Here is an 18,960-nt window from a genome sequence, read left to right as displayed (position 1 = left end):
GCACAGAAAGTCGATCGAAACACGTAGCTAGCGAGAAGGACGGTATAGGAGAGAGCCGACGGGCTTGGTGCATTCGAGGTACGAGGTGCTGTGGAAGAGTACGTGGGCGGACGAGAAGGAGGTGCACAACGTTTTTAAGAGATGAGAAGCCGGAGCGGAAGTTTGCTTGAAGGCCGAAAAATGGATTCAGGTGAGCTCTATTCCGGATGGTCAAAATCACCTTAGTGAGTGGAGCCGGAATGGAAGGCCCGGACCAATGCGAGCGGAACCAGAGCGAAGGCCCTAGACGAAAAGTCAACAGAATGTTGACTTTCTGAATTCAGGCGTCTGAAACCTTTCCGGGGGCTCGGAGCAATTTTTTTTCCCGAAACACGACGTGGCACATACCATTGCGACGACGATAAAAGTTTATCCCCCCAGACGCCCCAACCAGGGCTATAAATATAGTCCTTATCCCAGAAGCTTAAACATAACACTTGTAGTCATTTCTCTTTCGTTTAGCTTTCTGATCTAGTGCTTTAATTGCTATAAAGAGACTTCTCCGTTTGAATGAGAGTTTAGTATGCTTTCAACTTCCTTGGATTAACAACCTCCCTGGTTGTAACCAAGTAAATCCCGTTGTACCTCTTCCTTTTTAGTTTCTTATTTCTTTTATGCAAGTGTTGATTATTGTTAAATTATAAAGTCAAGAAAGGTATTTTGTGTTTTTGTTGTGCAGGCTATTCACCCCCCTCTAGCTGGTCGCCAAAGGGCCCAATAAGTGGTATCAGAGCCACAACTTCAGGAGGAGTAACCGTCGAACGAAGTACACAAGATGGCAGGATTGAGCATCTACCCACCAAAGTTCAAGGGGGAATTTGCGAGCTGGAAGAAAAGGATGGAGGTATTCTCAAAAATAGATTTCGATTTACTTTTAATAATGAAATTTAGTTTTGTAGCACTTGAGAGTAAAGAAGAATACCAATGGACGAAGAAGGAGTAGGCCTACTTCGTGGCAAACGACAAAGTAGAGTTCCATCTGCTAAGGATTTTACCAAACAAGAAGTCAACCAGATCAGAGCCTACGAGTCAGTAAATGAGCTCTGGGAGAAATTGCTGGAATTACAAGAAAGGACCTCAGAAGCGAAACTTGCGAGATGGATCTGCTCAGGAACCAGATCAACAACATCAAATTAGAAGAAGGAGAAACTGTTGGACATCTTCACTCAAGAATAAAGGAATTCATCGCTATACTCACGAATCTCGAAAAAAAGGTAAGCAACCGAGATTCGCTAAGGTACGCGCTTAATGCATTTCCTAGGACTACTGAATGGACATCATTAGTAGATGCTTATTATATATCTAAGGATTTAAAATCAAGTACTTTAGAAAAATTATTTTCAACATTTGAAGTCCATGAAACAAGATGTCTAGATCTGAAGAAGGAGCCAAAGCACAACATTACTTTAAAGGCAAAAACGGACGAATGAGATTCTAAATCTTCTCTCGATGACGACGAAATGACAATGATGGTAAGAAAATTTAAAAAGTTATTTAAAACTAAGAAATTTAATCAAGTGCGGGATATAAGAATAAAAAGGAAAGTAAGATGCTACCACTATAATGAAGAAGGGTATGTAAAAGACAACTGCCCAAAATTGAAGAATAAGGACAAGGAGAAGAATAAGAAGTCAGCTCATACCAAGTATAATCTAAAAGCGACATGGGATGAAATGTCGTTTGAATCGGAGATAGAAGCCCTCGCCGAACTTGCGCCAGTGGCAAGTCACCAAGAAGATGAAGACGAAGCAAGCTCGTCCGAAATGAACATTGATGAAGGGGGAGTGACATCGGAAGAAAGCAGCACTTCAAGGGGAGCTTCAAATTATGGGATCGACAAAGTAAGTCAAGTATGATATCTTCCTCTTGACAAGTTATTTTAGTTTGTAAAAATATTATCGAAAAATTGTTATAAGTTATTGTCCCCTGCTGCAGGTTACTGTCCCCTAGCTGGCTGGGGGACATGAGCGCGACGCGTACGCGCGCGTCCTCCCAAACTTTGGCGAGCGGACCGGTGAGGGTGATCTGCTATTCGGGAACCGATGGCCGATCTGCGGCCAGTAGGTATTCCTCCGAGGGAAATCTGAGGACAGTTTTAATCACCCTCGGGCCGCTCGAATCATCTTGAGATGCAGCAGCATGGCCAGGGCCAGAGGACTCGCCGATCGGGACTGGATGGTCGCCCAGTCGCCTAAGACGACGTAAAGTCCGAGAGGTGGAAGGTTGCGCCTCAGGGATGGTCGGCGGCAAGTCAAGCTGAGTCGGAGTGTGCTCCAAGGAGACCGCCTCAAAAACCGCATGAGCATCATCGCTCCGCTCGGAAAGCTGCTCCCTTGGTGAAGGCTATTGAGCGGCTTGCTCTAGCCGACGGCGCTTTCGAGTCACCAAAGGTGTCTCGTCAGCCGATCGGCCTTCCTCCTCGCCCTGGGCAGATGTTGTGATATTGACCACGGCCTCATCAGTGAAGACGCGGGCGGCCGATGCCTCGGGAGCAATTTGAGTTCCCTCGCTCCCTTCAGTTGCAGGGCCGGTCGGAACCAAACCCCGTTCGGCTACCTCTTTGTCCTTCACCGCCTCAATATTGGCGGCTTTCAGCTTGAGCTTTTCGGTTGCCTTAGCACGCCACATAACTTCAGCTGCAGAAACAAAGAATAAATCAGTTAGCACAAAAGAAAAAGGGGGGATAAGAATCGCTTACTCATGCTACAAGGCAGATCGGCTTGGATGGGAGACAAGCCAAATATGTACATTACTCCAGGAAGGAGCAACTTGTCGATATCGTAACGTTGGCCGACCAGCTGGTTCGCCGCATGAAGATACGCCGGATGGCTCTTGAATTTGCCAAGACCCGGTTGATTCGGCATCGCCGTCTGCCACTTCGTGCGGAAGGCCGGACGTTCGGGGAGACGCATAAAAAAGAAATGCTCCTTCCAATGCTTATTGGAGCTCGGCATGTTGGTAAATAGGACGAAACCCGACCTAGATTGAAATATGAAGGTCCCCCACTCGGATTGTTTTGGGTAGAAGAAATAGTGGAAGATTTGGGGGTCCAAGGGGTTATCATTCAACTTGAAAAGGACTATCACCCCGCTCAGCAACCTAATCGAGTTCGGGACTAATTGGCCGAGCGGGAGGCGAAAATGGTTGCATATTCTGATGATGAACGGATGTGGAGGAAAGCGCAGCCCGGCCAAAAATTGATCACGGAAGAAGCAAATGGTGCCGGGCGGCGGATCATTGGGCCGATCGGAAGGAGTGGCTACAACTATTTCGTGGTCGGCCGGAATTTCATACGTCCGAATGAGACGCAATGCATCTTCTTCATCGAATCGACTCTCCATAGTCGTATATCAAAGACTAGGAGCACCGGCTGTAGGCGTAGAAGTACTCGCCATGGTCGAAACAGAAGCGATAATTGACAGAAAAACTAAAAGAAAATGCCGATAGAATGCAAAAGGAAGCAATACAGGAGGCGGGGAGCTGAAAAGGAAGGCTTACGGGTACGAGGGAGATCGAGGAAAGGAAGAAGATGGCGAGCGCACCAAATAGGCGGGGAATAAGGATCGCCGGAGTAGAAACAACAGCGGGGAGTCGAAGGTCGATGAAGGAGAAGGCGGCGGAGAGAGGGGGCCGCGAGATTTATAACGTTTGCCCCGTACGACCTCAGCCGTCCGATTCAGGTCGTGAAGAACGAGTTCATCATCCAGCCGTTCATTTCAAACGACGGCTGTCCCATCGGAGGTGACGCCACCGCCATACCCTGATAAAAGAAAGATTGCCACGTGTCAGCAAGATACGGGTTACATTTAATGAGCGCCCTGTATCGCACGCAACGCACGTGGTTGGCAGTAGAGAAGAAGATTCGGCATAAATTCCAAGGCAACACAGGCACGGGCAAGATACCGCCGAACGGATGAGCATCCCTGAGCCCGGCCGAGCGGACTAATGTATCGGTCGTTACTCAGTCAGATCTGCAGTCAAGTCAGTCGGACTGCGCCTCCTTCGACTAGACTTGAAGGGGAGGCAAGTGATCCGGCTGTTAGAACAGGGAACCCCCATTCTGAGGGGTCAATGCCACGTGGGAGTCTAAAGGCCAGGTGGCCGACCGGAGAAGGATGGGCCGACCTCCCGGCCGGCCGGCCGGTGAATAACCGATGGCAAAAGGCGCCCCGACAGAAGTCGGGGTTCCGGCGCTCGATTGAACAGTAACGAGTGGCCGAGCGGAAGTCATGCTTGGCCGAAGATATAAGGTAACATAGTGCTAACAGTCCTTACATAGCACCCTACCAAAAATCTCCCCAGCATATCGATGCCAACGACAGGCTGGACGTGATGAGAGTGTCGTCCGGCCGGACGTCCTAGCCTGTGGTCGGTAGAGAAGGACAAGAACATCTTAAGACAGCTGTCAAGTCCTATGGCTAGGCTGTACTACAAGTCTGACAACGGGGTGTTCTGTTGTCCCATCGACGACGTGCTTGGACTGTAGCAGTATGGCGTCAGGTAATCTTTCTGACAGACACATACCGAGGTATGGGCTGCGGACACGTATGCGCCTCGGTGGACGTGTAGAAGCTCTTTCACCGCTCTATATAAAGAGCCTCATACTTCGCCGGAGGTACGCGATATACAACTTTGGAGCCACTTGTTTTACTGCTAGCTTGCCTTACTTGAGCGTCGGAGGGTCGCCGCCGGGAACCCCTTCCCGTCCCGACTTCTGTGCAGGTTCGCCGGAGCTTCGTACGATTAGCCGGGGATCTCCATCAGCGACTCGGAGAGCGCCACGTGCCCAGCGTCCGTTGATTCAGCATTCGGACAGGATCAAATGCTTTTTTTTATTATCCCTTAGACTTTTTATTGTTATTAAGTAAATTTTTTTTAATGTACCCCATTTTTAATGTGATAAAAAGGGAGAGTAGTAAAGATTAAGTTTAGGGGGAGGGTAGTACAATTTTTAATTTTTGTATTTGAAAAAATCTTATTTTATAATTATTATTTTTTTATGGTTTTACCTTAACTTAACTTGGGGTTTACTCACATCAAAAGGGAGAGATTGTAAATATCCCATCGTAGTTTTGATGTGATCAACCAAGTAAAGTTAGGTCATGTTGGCATTTAACCCTTGTATCGAAGTGTGCAGGAACTTAGGAGCATAGAAAGTCGAGCGAAAGACACAGTTAGTGAGAAGGACAACACAGGAGAGAGCCGACGGACTCGGTGCATCCGAAGTACGAGGTGCTATGGAAGAGTACGCAGGCGGACGAGAAGGAGGCGCGTAACGTTTCTGAGGGACGAGAAGTCGGAGTGAAAGTTTGCTTGAAGGCTGGAAAATGGGTTCAGGTGAGTCTTATTCTGGATGACCGAAATTACCTAAGTGAGCAGAGCCGGAGCAGAAGACTCGGACCAATGCGAGCGGAACCGGAGTGGAAGGCCAGGATGGAAAATCAATAGAATGTTGACTTTTTGAATTCGGGCGCCAAGAACCCTTCCGAGTGCCCAGAGCAGGTTTTTATCCAAAATGTGACATAGCACATTCCGTTGCAACAGGGATAAAAGTTTATCCCCCCAGGTGCCTGGAACCCTTCCAAGCGCCCCAACCCGGGCTATAAATACAACCATTGTCCCAAAAGTTTAAACAAAACACTTGTAATCATGTCTCTTTTGTTTAGCTTTCTGATCTAATGCTTTAATTATTGTAAAGAGGCTTCTCCGCCTGAAGGATAGTTTAGTGTGCTTTCAACTTCCTTGGATTAACAACCTCCACGGTTGTAACCAAGTAAATGTCGTTGTGCCTCTTCCTTTTTAGTTTCTTATTTCTTTTATGCAAGTGTTGATTATTGTTAAACTATAAAGTCGAGAAAGGTATTTTTGTGTTTTTGTTGTGCAAGTTATTCACCCCCGCCTCCTCTAGCCGGTCGACAAAGGAACCAATAGGATAAAAATGTAGTGAGACTTCCATCCCATATGTGAAGTCGACACCTCATCCAAGAAGCCACACTAGGGTCGGGATTGGAAGTAGAAGACCCTGACAATCATCTTCTTTGGGTAGAAGAAATAATGGAAGACTCGGGGTGTGAGGGGGACTCGGTACAGGTGGAAGATAATGACCACCCCGTAGAGTAATTAGAATGAGTTGGGGGCTAATTGTTGAAGGAAAATATTGTGAGACCTCGATAAAGAAGCTTGGGACGGGGAATCAGAGGCTACCTATTAGTTGACCTTTAAAGAAAGTAACGAACCTAACAGGAGGAAGGTGTGGTCTATCGATGGCACTCATGATTGCTATTCGGTGGTCTTTGGAAATTTTGATTATAACCAAAGTTGGTCTAGGTCTTCCCCATTAATATCCCCCGTGGAAGTATAGCACAGAGTAGAAATACTCTCAAGGACCATGAATAGGAGGGCAAATAGGATGAAGAAAAGAAGAAAAGAAAGGAATGAAGGTTAGGACGAGGTGACAAAGAAACTTACGGGCAGGCATCTTTAGAGATGCAGAAGATCGCTAAGGATTATTGCTACGGGAGCTTGAAGACGATGACAGAATACTATGGTGTTCTCCCTTTGCTAATCGTAATATTGCCCTAGCCTGCTAATCTTGACTGTCTGAATAGAAAGGCCAAAAGGCGACTATTATACACAACCATCGGATCACACCCCCGAATCAATAGAATCCTAACAGTCTCCTCAAGTTAATATTCGCAACATGATGTCACCATATAGCAACCTCAGACGGGTCAGCATTGATAATCGACAAGCTATAAGATGGGCTAATCATGATCCAGATATGCATCACGCATATCACTGACATTTATGGCGACTGACTTGTCAATTTTCAAGACAAGCTCTTGTATAAACTTAATATTTCTCAATATGAGAATCCAATTCTCAAACTTATTTTACGTCTTTCGGATATACTTGTAGTGCGTGTGACCCAATAGGTTCCCAGTTATGTTAGCCATTTATAATTAACCATTAATTATGAATCGATCATGAGTGGTACCTACTAGTATATCATGATATAATTAACCACTATGTTGACTATGTAACACCTAGCTTAAGTAATAGTTCCTTATCATATGAATTCGAATTACTGAAAACACTTGTCCAAGAAAATCATTCTCTTAACATGTTATACTTTGGCCAAAGACTTATGAGTAATAATCCTGACAAGATGCCTTAGGATATACATCTTCTTTATCAAAAGAGTGATAAATCCTCTGTGAGCTATCCAAACACCTTCGGGTATCTCGACTTATATCCAATCATTCCAGACTTACATATCCTAGGAGATATTTGCTAAAATGTCAAAGTATAAGTCTCTTTAACCAAGATGACTTGAATACTTCAAGTCTAAGGAAGCTTACACTCAAGCAGCAATGAGATCTTCATTGACATGTATAGAATCATATGAAATATCATAGCATGTCATATCTAATAAACTAGTTATCCTTAACCAACATCCATATATTAACTCTCAACATCCCAATGTTTCCAGCCAGTGAGGATCGGTTGCTTGGATAAATCAAGGAGCACAACATATGCTAGTCTTACAGAATTGATGATGTCCAATCTTATCAATTCATCGAATAAGAAATATTTCAATACATACGTAATTATATTATATATGAAGAGATATCCACTAATTGTGATCCAATCATAATTTCTCTCATGCTATGTATTGTATTATAGACTTCAATAATTGAGTTTAAGATCAATATCATATACGTAGATATACATAGAGAATGCACACTCAAACAGTTGATTTTATTTATCCAATAAATAATACAATATCTAAGGCGATTGTTTTAGAGATCTCAAATATAATAAAAGGGAGTAGTAGGTTGGATAAAAATGTAGTGAGACTTCCATCCCTTGTGTGAAGTCGACATCTCATCCAAGAAGCCACACTAGGGTCGGTCTTGGAAGTAGAAGACCATGACAATTATTTTCTTCAAGTAGAAGAAATAATGGAAGACTTGGAGTGTGAGGGAGACTCGATACAGACAGAAGATAATGACCACCCCGTACAACAATTAGAATGAGTTGGGAGCTAATTGTTGAAGGAAAATATGATAATATTGTGAGACCTCGGCAAAAAAGCTTGAGACAGGGAATCAGAGGCTGTCTATTAGTTGACTCTTAAAAAAAGTAACGAACCTGATAGAAGGAAGGTGTGGTCTGTCGATGGGGATTTTGATTGTAACCAAAGTTGGTCTAGGTCTTCCCCATTAATATCCGACCCGAGGAAGTATACCAAAGAGTAGAAATACTCTCAGGGACCATGAATAGGAGGGCAGATAGGATGGAGAAGAGAAGAAAAGAAAGAAATGAAGGTTAGGACGAGGTGGCAAAGAAACTTATAGGGAGGCATCTTTGGAGATGCAGAAGATCGCTAAGGATTACTACCGTGAGACCTTGAAGACGATGACAGAATATGATGGTGTTCTCCTTTTGCTAATCATAATATAGCCCTAGCCTACTGATCTTGACCGTCCGATTAGGAAGGCCAAAAGGCGGTTATTATGCACAACCGTTGGATCACACCCTTGAATTAGTAGAATCCTAACAATCTCCTCAAGTTGATATTCTTGACATGACATTGCCACATAGCAACCTCAGATGGGTCAGCATTGATGATCGACAAGATGGGCTAATTATGAAGAAGATATGCCATCACGTATATCACTGACATTTATGGCGCTTGACTCGACGATTTTCAAGGCAAGCTCTTGTACAATGGTAAGGTTTTTAGACATGTTAGCCCTAGAAAGCAACTCAGTTGGCAGATCAAATAACACTGCGGTCTAGTCAATTGGACTTGGGCCTCCTTCGACTATACTCGGGCGAGGCTTATGATATGGATAGTATCAAAGGCTTCCACGTGTACCAAGAATGTCAATGGTTATACCGAGATGGGGTGGTCAAAGTCCAGATCATGAGTCAACCCAATTGCTTTTAGTCAGGCTATCCGAGATAAGAGGGGGTGGTCATTCAGTTCAGATAAATCAAGACACTTCACCCATCTCCGCTCGGCCTACACAGCAAGATGACACAAACATCTTGAATCAATTAAGAATTATAGTATCTAAGTTAAAAATGATAATAAAATGAGATCAAATAAGTTTTGCCCATTTCATCTTCATTTATGATCACACACCTCACGTCTGTTTGTAGGACTCGATTTAAAAGGTCAACATAAAAAGAGTTGACTCCATGACTTGTTAGTGAAAAAAACTCACCTACTAGCCCATTATGAGCATTGCCTAGTTGATTCTAATTCATCTGTTTTGATATATAGTAAATTTGAAACGTGACTCCTCCCTCAAGAATTAATATTCCAGATTTTTCATTCCACTTTAAGAAAATGTCCTACAATATATAGTAGTTAGGATTCGAATGAGTACTTAGATAAATTATTGAATACCTTATCGTGACACCATGTGATGGCCAATGCATTTTCATGGATATTAGTTTATTCAGTTTCATTAGATTATAAACAAACAAAAAGGTCGAATCATAGTAAAGCTCCAACATACTCAGCTATTACATAGACAATTCATCAAGCCAAATTTTTATGATAGACAGACAAACAAACTAGTTAGATTTGCCGCACCTGCAAATCTAAACTATCATCATTACATCTTGGGAACTCTTAGACAAATTTTTTAATTTCCACTGTCTATGCACTTATAAGCCTCCTTAATTTCCCTTATTATGCGGCTTGCGACCTTAGGATCGGAGTGAACATTCTAGGCAGGTTTGCCTCGAGATCAATTTCAATGGCCTTGCTCTTGATCAAACTATCTCTTTTAACCAGAATGCCTTGATCCACTTCACTCGATAGCCTAGTTTTAACACATAAGCGTAACCATATTTGAACAATCTCCTTGCAAATCATATTGAGTTTGCCACGGATTATCTCTTCCAGCAAGGTCTGTTCCTTCCCGTCACCGCAATTGATGTCAACTGCAATTGCTGTGGGTGATAGGAGACTGCGGGCATAAATAGAGGATGACATGTAAGGTTGCACCTGTGGAAGTTTGGAAAGCACTTGTCTCTGTTTATCCAGATCGGTTTGATGGTAAAATTCGTCAAGGTAGTCAGGGTGGAGGACGACATCCTTGCGTGGTATTAAGTCCAGGAGGAGAACGAGGGAGGTTGGGCTTCCTTGCATGAACTCCATAAGAAGGTGAGGAGCATCTGTGGAAGAATTAAGAAAGACCAACAAAGTGGCTATATTAAGAGCACCAGTAGGGATCTGGCAATGCAGCCATGATTCCAGTACGAAGTTCACCTGAACAAAATTCCAATAAAATGTGAATAAGACACTTTTTTTTTCGAGGTTTTGTGGCACTGATACTTGATTATCTATGTGAATTATCATCATTTTTAAGCACATAGAAACTCATGAATCTATCTATTATCTATATCTATACGAAGCAACGGAAAGAATGAAGACAGAAGTGAATTGGTACCGTGGAATCGCGGCCACCGTGTCGGATATCGATGGCGCCATGGGCCGACCCGGACGGATTTTGGAAGGACAGGACGTCGGAGGGCACGGTGGACGGGAGGAGCTGCGGCCCGAGACCGGTCTCCACCATGGAGAGGACTTCCACCATCAGCTCCCGCTGCGCCGGCGGTAGGTAGGGAAACTCCGCCACTGGAGGCGGCGGGGAGCTCATCGATGCGCGGACCGGAATGGATCTGCTCTTGCAGTTGCAGCCTGCGGCCGCGACGGTAGACCTCGGACGAGGAAGGAGAGGAGAAAGGAGGCAACCGACGGCCGTCGAAGACATTATTTACTGATGTGTGGATAATTAATTGGCAAACTTGAATCGATTTCAAAACTCCCTTCGAATTGATTAATATTGAAGGTGACCGACTCTAAAAAATAATTTTACTGGCGGGTGGGCAATTAATTAACTTTTGTTTTTTATATAATTTGCAAACTTGAATCAACTTCAAAATGGATAATTAATATGTAAACTTTTTTTATAATCCAAATATCTACTCTTCCAATTGATTAATATTGAAAGTAATAAATTTTAAATTATTAACGTTAGTCAGCAGTAGCATGGGGCATGGCGCAAACAGCTCGTCCAGATCAGTCAGTATGGCCTATAACTCCAATCCATTCTTGATCGACTGCTCCCATTAGCTCCATGGCCATACTGCCACCAATGAGGAAAAGAAGTGACAGGTCAGATTTATAAATATGTCTCACTTCCTAACTTTTGCACATCTTGATTGATAGGTGCCAACGCAATAACAGAAACCAAGGCACTCACGTCGTCAAAGTATAGGCTACTATAGAGGCTGCCATAGTTTCGCATGCCTTCCAAAAATCTCAGCTGGATCCATGTAGCCTCCTGCACTGGGCCCAGCATCATCGAGCGGTATTGCTGAGTGTATAGCAACCTCATCCATAAGTCAGATATCATGTCAGAAATTAATTAAATAAATACCGATATCATATGAGAAATTAATTAAATAAATATACTAATAAAACGGAATCGAAAGAGGATAATATTGATAATGGTAGAAATCTTTAATGAAAAAAGAAATCAGAGGGTGAAAGGAGAGAGGATCATCGCTTGTACTCACGACTCTATAAACATCACAGACCAAGTATCTGGGAGTGTTGAGATAAAAATTAAGAAAGAGATCTTTGACATAAATACTTCGATACTCAAGTTAGAAGAAATCGAACGAAAAAAAGTACATGAAAGTAGAATTATAGTAAAAGCGTGTGTGTGAGCGTACCTAGTCAATAAAGAGGATTCCCTTTTTATACGACCCAATGAAAATCCGTTGTACATTTTCTTTCACCTGCCAGAGAATGTTGAATGTCAGGGGGTGTCAGGTGAAAGAGAATGTACAACGGATTTTCATTGGGTAAAAGAAGGTTCCGCGATTTGTATGTGGCAGAATATTAGAATATTCCCTAACGAATATCTATTATTCTCTGATAAGTTGTTGCAATTCTCTGACAGCGTTGTCTCCTGGGGATTCGACCGACTAAAAAGTCGACTGGGATTAAGGCTATGACAATGTCCAAGAGAAGTGAAGGGACTGAACCCTAAGAGTTCGACTGGCTAAGAGACCAAGAGTAAGGTTGAGACGGTGCCCAAGAGAAGTGAGGGGACAGAACCTTGAGGGTCCAATCGGCTAAGTGTAGGATCGAAAAGAATTTAGATATCTCCACAATGACATGATATTGTCCACTTTGGGCCTAAGCCCTCATGGTTTTTGCTCTTGGGCTCTACCCAAAAGGCCTCATGCCAATGGAGATATATTTTCTCTTATAAACCCATAATCTTTCCCATGTGTTTCCAATATGGGACTATGTTTGCAACCTTGCAACCCCAACAATCCCCCCCTCAAACAAAGGACCATAGGCTTCCCACGTCTGATCCTCGACCCACCAGGTCTTCCTACCCCTCGGTCCACCCGACCTACTAGGACTTCCTTGCCTAGTCGCAACTAGGACTTCCTGCCTGGTGTCTGGTCCTCTTGATCCGAACATAGGAGCCCCCACTTTCTTTGTTCGAGGTCAATATTGTACCCACATGGCTCAATCAGACCATAGCTCTTGTGCACAGTCGGCGGTTAAACCTTCTGGCAGTCCGGGCTCTGATACCAATTGTAGGATCGAAAAGAATTTAGATATCTCCACAATAGCATGATATTGTCCACTTTGGACCTAAGCCCTCATGGTTTTTGCTCTTGGGCTCTACCCAAAAGGCCTCATGCCAATGGAGATATCTTTTCTCTTATAAACCCATAATCTTTCCCATGTGTTTCCAATATGGGACTATGTTTGCAACCTTGCAACCCCAACACTAAGAAATTGACCGAGAGTAAGGTTGGGGCGGTGCCCAAGAGAAGTGAGGGGACTGAACCATGAGGGTCCAACTGGCTAAGAAGTCGACCGGGAGTAAGATTAGGATAGTGCCTAGGAGAAATGAAGGGGCTGACACCTAAAAGTCCAATCGGCTAAGAACCGGCTAGGATTAGATTTGGAGTCCGACTGGTGTAAAGCAAACCGAGATTATTTTGGGAGTTCAATCGATGTAAAGTCGGTCAGGCGTAGAGGAGTAGACTACCTGGACGGGTAGTCATTGACCTTAACTACCACCTTCTCTTGACTTTTGACTACCATGTCATCTTGACCATCATCCCGCCCTATCACAAGCCTCCCTTTCAAATCTTGTCAAAGGAGGTCCATGCATGACTGACTAGACTAAAGACTGTTTACTGTCCTATTATTTAGCCGGACGGGAGATACTTATGTGTTGTTGACCAGGTTTGATAGATTGCAAATGCCATGAAGGTAAGAATGTTAGTTAGAGCTCTAGAGTCAATCATTTGATGATTGTATGGACTCATGTATATCATATTCTTAATAAAGGCATTTGTTTGGTTATTATACTTATTTGTATTAGTGCCAAATAGACTAAGTATAATAGCGTCCTTGAGTAGAAGGTTCATACCTATATCAATCGATTAGTTAAATCGATAGTGAGATGATATAGGGAACACTACTCTAAATCATTCCTAGTCGAGTATTAACATTCAGGGACAATGTTAATGCAATAAGACTAGCATGTAGGTCAGCTCGATGACTTGATCTCACAAGTCATGGATATAGAGATATCATGCTGACACATGGGTATACATTGGAGAATGTATACTGAATGACCCGCCATGAGAAAGTATCATGGATCGTTATATGAGTGTCATATACTTTCTCATGTGGCTATTAGTATGACTATTAGTCCTTAGACCTGAAGTCACCATGGATCCCTACATAAGGAGTTATGTACTTTAGTTTCATCAAACGTCACCCGTAGCTGGGTGGACTATAAAGGCGATTCTTGGGTATGTAACGAATTATGCAGAGGGATGTGAGTGATGTAGATGGGATCTATCCTCCCATATGACGGGAGCGACATCGCTATTCTTGATAGAGTGAGACCACGAAGTGCATGGTTATGCCCAAATGAGTCAACATTAGATGTTGAGCTCATTTGATCGAGTGAGTCTACTTGAGTTCAAGATTTAGATTGATTAGAGGATGACACGGTCTATGCCTTACATTAATCAATCTAGATGTCTAGGATAGAAGGACACTTGTCACATATTGTGAGGAGTCACAATTAGTAGTCACAAGGTGATGTTGGATCTCAACATTCTTGTAACTTGGGTAGCAATGATGTATTGCTAGATGTCATTATTGCTTATGTTTCTAAAGGAGTTTAGAAACATTGCCAACGTTACAAGAACCTATTGGGTCACACACAAAGAACAAGTGGATGGAGATTAGGTTCATATGATGAACCAATTGGATTAGGTTCATGTGATGAACCAAATTGGATTAAGAGTAATCCAAATTGGGCTAATTGAGTTAGACTCAAGTTGATTCATGTGTTCAATGAGTCTAATTTGGATTATGACTCATTGAATCAATTTAATTAAATGAATTAGATTCATTATATTAAGTTGGCTTGAATCAAATGGTTAGATTAGATCAACCATGAGAGAGATTTGGTCAAGTTTGACTTGATTTGAGAAGGAAGATCAAAGGTCAATTTTGAATTGACCTTTTGCCACCTCATTTGTGAGTTGACATAAGGTGGACCATTGATGATGCTCCACATCATCATGGTTGCACATGTGTGTGACACCTCATGGAGGTTACAAATCCCCTCTTTAATGGCCACATTAAATGGGAAGGGGGTTACACACACATGAAGGAGAGTGAATGCAATTCATTCTCATTCATTCCATCTTCTTCCTCCTTAGCTCTCTCTTGCTTTCTCCTCTCTTTTGGTCGTGGGTTCCATGAAGGGAGAGAAGGTGGTTGAGTTGTATTCCAAGAGAAGAAAGAAAGGGTGAAGGTCACAAAAGAGGAGACTACTTCTTGAGTGTAAGAGTTTCCTTTCTTCTTTCTTTTTCCCTCCATTTAAATCCTATCCGAGAGTTCTAGAAAGTGCTAGCACACTTGGGGCTCTCTTCTCCATCCTTTGAGTGTGAGAGACACTCCTTGTTCGTGTGGATATCACTAGAGAAGTATCTACCTTGATACTTTGGAGATCTGACAAGTACCTTGGACGAGCGGGATTTTGCAAGGGCACGCATCGAAGGTAAAATGGTTTTTCCTTTGTAGATCTACTGTAGATCGTAGTATAAAACTCGTATTTGTGTTTTCGAAATTTTTCCTTGCACGGATCTACGGCTTTGGGTGATTCGGGGTTTCCGCGGCCCGAAAAACCCAACAGTGGTATCAGAGCCACGTGCAAGGCTTGTACGAGTTTGTTTTTATTTTTATGAAAAATAAAACCTTCTGTGATTTTCTGTAAAAATTAGTTTTTTTATGATTTTATGGGTAATTTTTCCGTAGAAGCGAAGCACAAGTGTCTCGGCACTTGTAGGCTTCGGCTACCGGAAAGATCTTTCAAAACCGGCTTCGTTTTGCCCCAAATCCAATTGGGACAGCGGGCTTGGGTGCCATTAGATCGCAAAGGAGCAACTCACGATGGTTAGATCGTGGGTAGGGGTACTGCCCCTAACCCCGCAAGGGGATTTGCTCCGCGATCGCACCCGAAATCGCTAAAAACGAACCCGCCGGGAAGATTTTTCCGAAACGGCAATGTCTCGACCCAAATCGTTTTGGGACAGCGGGTTTAGGCGCTGTTGGATCGCAAAGGAACCCTCGCGATGGTTAGATCGCGGGTAAGGGCGATGCCCCTGGCCCCGCAAGGGGATCCGTTCCGCGATTGCGCCCGAAACCGCTAAACGGGACCGCCGGGAAATTTTATTCGTAAAATTGTAAAAATTAATTTTAAAATTAGAGAAAATTATGAAAAATATATAATTTTGAATTATATATTAATTTGTGATAGTCATGGCCCAAAGCCCAATATGATTGGTTGTGTTGTAATTCTTAATACGGCCTGCGTGCCGTTATGTGTTTGCGAGTGTTGTATTATATTCGCGACCTGCGCGTCGTGCCTTCTCTTATTTTCTTGTTGTAAATTAGATTTAGACTCGAATGTAACTCGAGTTTCAAATTGTAATGTACAAATTGGAGCGGTGGAGGGTCCACACGAAACGGAGTTCCGAGGCGGGCACGAGCAACACAAGGTGGTCAAAGGGAGGAGCTTGAAGAAGCTGTTGACCCTAGGTTGACCAATCGATCTTCTCATTGGCTTGAGAAGATCGTAGTAGGGCCATGACTAAATCACAAATAGATTAATTAATTGCTTGTGTATGTGATGCATATTTAATAAGTAGTTAATTAATTAGTGCCTAACGATTAGATTAGATCTAAGTCGTGCACATGATGCACCCTTGCGATTAGATTAGATCTAAGTCGTGCACAAGATGCATCCCTTCTCGATTAGATTAGATCTCAATCGACTCAACTCTAATGCCTAACTGTGTCGTGATACCTATCACTACCTCGATCACATGTATTGTTGAATCTGCCAAAGCAGAGCAATACATATTATCTTGGTAGGGTACGGAGGGACAATCTTGGTCCCGTCTATCAACGCATGGGTGAATACAAACTCAATTAGATTGAGTATTCACAGTTACTCGGTTGGATCGAGTCAACTATAGGCATTCTTCCAATAGTTGGAAAGATAGGTCAATATCACATATATATTAACTCTCGGGCGTATTAGCCAAAGCTAACTCGAGTTCTAATATAAATGCGGATATTGATTCTATAAACAAGAGTTGCATAGAGATGTAATTGGTAATCATTACCTACCGATCATACTAAGCCTTGGGCGTATTAGCCAAAGCTAACTCAAGGGTTAGTATGATGTGGATCTTGTCCCACAAGAATTATAGAATTCAGTGGGAGCATCATTTAATTAAAGGCCTAATTAAATGATTTTAAAGAATATGATACTTATTTCTGCATTTATTTCTGTTGTAGAATTGTCATGACGTCGAATACGAACATTTTCTCCCTGCGATTTGTCCTTAAGAAGGACAAGCTCAACGGAGCAAATTTCCTGGACTGGTACAGGAACCTGAGAATAGTTCTCACTGTACGTTCTGGAGCAGCCCATTCCGGAGGCTCCTCCTGCCAATGCCCCGCGAGCTGACAAAGATGCTTACAAGAAGCATCAAGATGACGCATTAGATGTGTCATGTCTAATGCTCGCGACCATGAACTCTGAGCTTCAGAAGCAACATAAGTTAATGGGTACTTACGATATGGTTGCACATCTTTGTCAACTATATCAAGGACATGCAGGGCACTGGAAGAGGAACTTCACTGGATACCTGGAAGATCTTAACAAGAAGAGAAATAAGATTTCTACTTCAGGTATAAATGTTATAGAAGTCAACCTCTCTATTTCTTCGTCGTGGGTATTAGATACCGGATGTGCTTCGCACATTTGTACTAGTGTACAAGCACTGAGAAATAGCAGAGCATTGACAAAGGGCGAGATAGACCTACGAGTAGGCAATGGAGCACGGGTTGCTGCTGTTGCTGTAGGGACTTATTTTCTATCTCTGCCCTCTGGGCTTATACTAGAGTTAGACGATTGTTGTTATGTGTCTGCATTGACTAAGAACATTATATCAGTTTCTTGTTTGGACAAGAAAGGATTTTCGTTTATAATAAAGAACAAATGTTGTTCTATCTATTTAAACGATATGTTCTATTGTAGTGCACCTCTGATAAACGGACTCTATATTCTAGATCTAGAGAGTCCTATCTATAACGTTAGTACCAAGAGGTTCAAATCGAACGATATGAACCACACCTATCTCTGGCACTGTCGCTTAGGTCATATAAATGACAAGCGCTTATCCCAGCTCCATAAGGATGGTTTGCTGGACTCATTTGATTTTGAATCATATGAGATATGCGAGTCATGCCTACGAGGCAAGATGACCAAGACTCCTTTTAGTGGGCACAGCGAAAGAGCGACTGATTTGTTAGGACTCATACATAGTGATGTATGTGGCCCTTTCAATGTCGCTGCTAGAGGCGGTTATAGGTACTTCATCACATTTACTGATGACTTCAGTAGATATGGTTATGTGTATTTGATGACACATAAATTTGAATCCTTTGAAAAGTTCAAAGAATTCAAGAATGAAGTACAGAACCAGCTTGGCAAGAGTATTAAGATACTTCGATCAGATCGAGGTGGTGAATACTTAAGCCATGAGTTTCGTGACTACTTAGCTGAGTGTGGGATTTTATCTCAACTCACTCCTCCTGGAACACCACAGTGGAATGGTGTATCCGAAAGGAGGAATCGTACCTTATTAGATATGGTACGATCTATGATGAGTCACACAGATCTTCCGACATATCTATGGGGATATGCTCTAGACACGGCAGCTTTCATTCTCAACCGAGTTCCATCCAAGGCCGTGATAAAGACACCATATAGGATATGGACTGGGAGAGATGCCCAGGTGTCTTTCATGAGGATTTGGGGTTGTGAGGCTTACGTACGACGTCAAGTCTCAGACAAATTAGGACCCAAATCTGACAATTGCTATTTCATCGGATATCCCAAGGAAACTAAGGGATATTACTTCTACATTCCCAGTCAGCACAAGGTAGTTGTGGCAAAGACTGGGGTCTTTCTAGAAAGGGACTTTGTTTCTAGAAAGACTAGTGGGAGCGCGTTCGATCTTGAAGAAGTTCAAGATGCGAACAATAGCACTGATGCCTCGATGGAAGTTGAACTGGAACCACAAAGTGTTGTGGATGATGTTGTTCCACAAAGAGTTGAGGAACAACAACCAGTTCAAGTAGACATACTTGTCTGCTCTGATACGTAAGTGACGGAGTACGATACTCTTCGTCTAAATGATGACGTTGTGCTCATAGAGGATGAGCCTACCACCTATCAGGAAGCTGTGATGAGACCAGAT

The 18,960-nt window shown here is 43.0% G+C and overlaps 1 pseudogene; it reads right to left on the bottom strand.

Annotated features, from left to right (window-relative positions):
* Positions 1-9,591: 9,591 nt before the first annotated feature.
* Positions 9,592-10,870, bottom strand: LOC121973773 (annotated as a pseudogene).
* Positions 10,871-18,960: the final 8,090 nt, after the last annotated feature.

The sequence above is a fragment of the Zingiber officinale genome, chromosome 4A (genome assembly GCF_018446385.1).
Source record: "Zingiber officinale cultivar Zhangliang chromosome 4A, Zo_v1.1, whole genome shotgun sequence".
Taxonomy (NCBI): Eukaryota; Viridiplantae; Streptophyta; class Magnoliopsida; order Zingiberales; family Zingiberaceae; genus Zingiber; species Zingiber officinale.
Note: the sequence above shows the minus strand (reverse complement) of the source record. Positions and strands in the feature narration are given on the sequence as shown.